Genomic DNA, 5,070 nt, shown 5'->3' on the forward strand with positions numbered 1-5,070 from the left:
TTTGGGGTGCTTTGTTACATAACAGTAGTAACTGAAAAAATACCATTCAGCCCTTCCTCTTGCCCACTAATCTAAATACCTACTCCTCCTTTAGAAACTTATGGCCTTGTATCTCTGACCCCAACCTGACTTCCTACATCAGGTCCCAGAACTCTCCTGCTAGAGATTACAAACCCTAATGGCTAGAGGACCTGTGAGGGAAACTGGAGGGGCCTTAGTGCCCAGATGAACTTGAACAATAGACTCTGCTCAGCTCCAGGCTATTTTTTTATCATATAAGAATTGGATCTCTCTATTTCCAGAACTTTCTATTTTCTCAAAAGAAGCTGGATATTTGCATTTTTCTCCGAATTGTCACTTTTTCCTCCTCTGTACTAGAGATTGAACCCAGGGGCACTTAACCACTGAACTCTATCCCAACCCCCCTTTTTTCTTCTGCACTCCCGCGAAGCCCTTTTTCTTTTATATTTTGAAACAGGATTTTGCTAAATTGATTAAGGCCTCGCTAAAGTGCTGAGTCTGGCTTCGAACGTTTGATCCTTCTGCCTTGGCCTCCTGAGTTGCTGGGATTACAGGCATGCACCACTATGCCCAGCTTGTTTTTATTTTGAGACAGGATATCACTGATTGACCAGGCTGATCTCAAACTTGTGATTCTCCTGCCTCAACCTCCCAAATACCTGGGATTACAGATGATAGTAACCATACCAAGCTGATTTTATTATCTTTTATTTTATTTTGTGTGTGGTACTGGGGATTCAACCCAGGGGCATTTAACCACTGAGCCATATTCCCAGCCCTTTTTTATATTCTATTTAAAGACAGGGTCTCACTGTGTTGCTTAGGTCTTGTTAATTTGCTTGTTAATTTGCTGACTTTGAACTCGAGATCCCCAACTTTAGCCTCCCAAACCCCTGGGATTATAGGAGTAGCCTAAGCTGATTTTAATAGCGTTTTAGGGCTAGAAATGTGGCCCAGTGGTAGAGCGCTTGCCTGGCTGTTGGAGGCCCTGGGTACTATCCCCAGCACCACATGCACACACACAAATTATGGCACAGTTGTTATTTTTTTAAAGGGGTGGGGTTGTGGCTCAGTGGTAGAGCACTTGCCCAGCACATGTGAGGCCCTGGGTTCAATCCTCAGCACCACACAAAAATAAATAAATAAAATAAAGGTATTGTGTCCATCTATAACTAAAAAATATTTTTTAAAAAAGATACTAAAAACACCAACCACAGTATGGAAACACCTAAAATTACCTTGTAATTGACACATGGTAAATTATGAGTATTTAAAAACAATTTGATAACTCTGCCATATTTTATATCCATGAAACTACCACTTCATCAGGATAATGAACATGAGATAATGGGGATTGAAATAAGATTCCTTCCATGCATGATTTTGTCAAACTGAACCCAACTACTATGTATAACTATAATACTCCAATTTTTAAAAAAGATAATGAATATATCCTTCAACTTCTAAAGTTTTATCGTGCCTCTTTACAATCACTCTCTCCTCTCCCCTTACCTTAAAATATGGGCAAAATAGGAAACCATTGATTTGCTTCCTGTCACTATAGATTAGTTTGCATTTTAAGTTTGGTATAAATGGAATCATATGGTATATAAAACATTTGCATTCTTTCAATCAAAACAATCAAAACAATTACTTTCAATTTATCCATGTCTGTTGCATGTTTTGATAATTCATTTATTTTCAGTATTGAAAACTATTCCAAAGTGTGGATATAACATAATTTATCCATTCACCTATTGATGAACATTTGAGTTGTTCATAATTTTTGACTGTTGCAAATAGGGCTACTATGAACTTTCATGTATAAATTTTTGTATAAATCTGTGCTTTCATTTCTTTTGGGTTAAGTACCTAGAGACCCAGTGGCTGAATCATATGGTAGGTGTACATTTAACTTTTTAAGAAACTAAGCCCAGCTTGATGGAGCACGACCTGTAATCTCAGCAATTTAAGAGACTGAGACGGGAGGATCACAAGTTCCGAGCCAACCTCAAAAACTTAGTGAGACCCTGTCTTTAAATAAAAAATAAAAAGGACTGGGTTTGTAGCTCACTGGTAGAGCAGCCTGGGTTCAATCCCCAGTACTGTGGAAAAAACAAACTATAAAATTGTTTTCCAAAGAAGTTCTGCTATTTCCCCTTTCCATTACTAGTATATAAGAGTTCCTGTTTCTCTATACCCTTGCCAATATTTGGTACTGTCAGCCTTTTAAATTTTGGCTGTTGGCCAGATGTGGTGGCACATGTTTGTTATCCCAGAAACTCAAGAGGCTGAGGCAGGGGCTGGGGTTGTGGTTCAGCGGTAGAGAGCTAGTCTCGCACGTGCGAGACCCTGGGTTCGATCCTTGGCACCACAGACAAAAATAAACAAGTGAAATAAAGGTGTTTAAAAAAAAAAAAAAAATATATATATATATATATATATATATATATAGAGAGAGAGAGAGAGAGAGACAGAGAGGCTGAGGCAGAAGGATCACAAGTCAAAGGCCAGCCTCAACAACTTATCAAGACCCTGTCTCAAATTTTTTAAAAATGAAAAGAGGCTGGGGGTGGAGCTCAGTGGTAGAGCACCGTTGGGTTCAATCTTTAGTATTAAAATGAAACAAAACAAAATAAAATAAAATTTGGTCACTGTAATAGTTCTGTAGTGACTGGTATCTTACTGTGACTTTAGCTTTTTTCCTAGTGACTAAAGGTCATGAGCATCTTTTCATTTAACTTACCATCTATACTTTTTCTTTGTTGAAGTGTCTGTTCACATATTTTGCCCATATTTTAAGTTAGATTGTTTTATTTTACTAGTCATGGAGTTTTAAGAGTTCTCTATATAAGTTCTTTATAAGGTAAATGATTTGCAAATATTCTCTACTAGAGTGTAGCTTGACTTCTAATTTTCTGTGTGTGGGGGGATCCCTGGGATTGAACCCAGGAATTCTCTACCACTGACCTACATTCCTAGCCCTTTTTATACTTTGTTTTGAGACAGGGTCTCACTAAGTTGCTGAGGCTGCCTTCAAACTTGTGATCCTCCCACCTCAGCCTCTTAAGGCATCATCATGGGGTCCAGCTTGATTTTAATTTTTTTTTTAACAGTGTCTTTCAAAGAGCAAAAGTTTAGGGGCCTGGTAAGGAGGTTCATGCCTGTAATCCCAACAGATCAGGAGGCTAAGGCAGGAGGATCTCAAATTTGAAGCCAGCTTCAGCAACTTAGCTAGGCCTTAAGCAAGTTAAACACCACCACATCTGTATTTATCTCTGACTAGAGACAATTTTGGGGTTTTGCTTCTTTGCATTGTCTATATGCATTGTCTATAACATTTACATGAGAATCACAATATTTTTTCTTTTTGGTCCATAATACATCTATTAGTTTATAAAATTCCCTTCTCCTCATAGTATTCTAAAACCCATCATCAGCTCCTTTATATAGCAGGAAAAGGAAAAGAACAAATGTTAATACTGGCGTTGGTGACAGGTATGGAGGAAAATAAATTGTAAAGTCCATATTTGTTTATGTATGACTTTTAATTATTTTTAAATTTATGTTTGTGGTACTGGGGATCGAACCTATGGTACCTTACCACTGAGCTACATCCCCAGCCCTGTTTTATTTTGTATTTTAAAAATATATTTCTTAAAATATATTGTTTTAGTTTTAGACGCACACAATACCTTTACTGTATTTATTTATGTGGTGTTGAGGATCGAACCCAGTGCCTCACACGTGCTAGGTGAGTGCTCTACCACTGAGCCACAGCCCCAACCCAAGATTTTTTTTTTTTTTTTTAAGATGGACACAATACCTTTACTTTATTTTTATGTGGTGTGGAGGATCAAACCCAGTGCCTCACATGTGCGAGGCAAGCGCTCTGCCACTGAGCTACAACCCCAGCCCTTATTTTGTATTTTAAGACAGGTGTACTAAATTACCAGGGTTGCCCTTGAACTTGCGATCCTCCGGTCTCAGCCTCCTGAGTTGCCGAGGTTACAGGTATGTTACCACCTCTCAACCGACTTTCATTTACACTTCCCTCTGCTATCACTTCCACTGAAAAGTGGAAGCTGAGTTAATGAAATTTTGGCAATGTGCAGTCTGTGACTGAGGATTAGATTTTCAAAAGTCTTCATCCTAAAAATGGGATTTCGTTTTTCTGGGAGACGCTTGAAAAGTCTTTGCTGTTAAGTGATGTGACAATTTAGAGCAGCTCGCATTTTATTAGAGTGGCTTCAGATTGAAGAGATCGTGTAGGCAAAAATATTTGATTGTGTAGGCAAACTCTTCAACCCCACGAGAATGTGTCTGATCGGGATTTTGTCACTTTACAGGCTCCAGACCGGGGGGCAATAGTTTGAAATTCCTCGATTACCTACTATCCCTTAGGTAAAGATAGCTCCTTCACTAAAGTGTTAGGGACAAGCCACAGGAACTACAGATTTAATATTTTCATCTGCATTCCAAAATGGACCGAGGAATCTTTGCCTCATAACTTTCTCCCGCCAGAAAGTTCAAATAAAGAGCGGTAAAAACCACACTTCCACTCCATTCTTTGGAGGCTACGCGCGAGATGATGGACAAAGATTTCTACCAATTGTATGAGGCGTCTTCACGCGTGGTCCCGCCTAGTAAATATACAAAGTATCAGCCAATGAGAGCACCGCTGTTTCAACTAGCGGCGACCAATGGAAGAAGAAGAGAGAGTATTGGTTGCTGCCTAGGGCTGCTGTCCAATAGGAGCACGCCGGGCCCGCGGCTCAGGCGGGGCGCTTGAGCTGCTCGGGAAGCGGTGGTTGGTGCGGGAGCGTAGGTAGTTCTGCTGAGGTAACGACTGGGAAAGTCGCGGTCTTGGGAGCTGGACCGCGTCGTTCCGGCATCAGGTGAGGATGGTATTTGTTTTTCACCATGCCTTGGGCCTCTAACTTCGGGATAATTCGCCCCGGTGTGGTCGCGGTGTGGTCGTGGGACCCAGAGACGCCCCATAAGGCGGGTTTGGAACTCGGCTGGAGGTTCGCGACCTCCGGCGGCCCC

General features: G+C 40.5%; 1 protein-coding gene across 2 annotated transcripts in view; it reads left to right on the top strand.

Moving 5' to 3' along the window:
- Nucleotides 1-4,772: 4,772 nt before the first annotated feature.
- Nucleotides 4,773-5,070, top strand: part of Rfwd3 (ring finger and WD repeat domain 3) — a 38,575-nt gene continuing 38,277 nt past the window's right edge. For both annotated transcript variants that reach the window (XM_015496077.2, XM_015496078.2), the window contains exon 1: nt 4,773-4,919. The gene's annotated coding sequence lies outside the window, so the exon portion shown is untranslated. The remainder of the gene's footprint in view (nt 4,920-5,070) is intronic.

Source organism: Marmota marmota, unplaced genomic scaffold (genome assembly GCF_001458135.2).
Source record: "Marmota marmota marmota unplaced genomic scaffold, marMar, whole genome shotgun sequence".
Taxonomy (NCBI): Eukaryota; Metazoa; Chordata; class Mammalia; order Rodentia; family Sciuridae; genus Marmota; species Marmota marmota.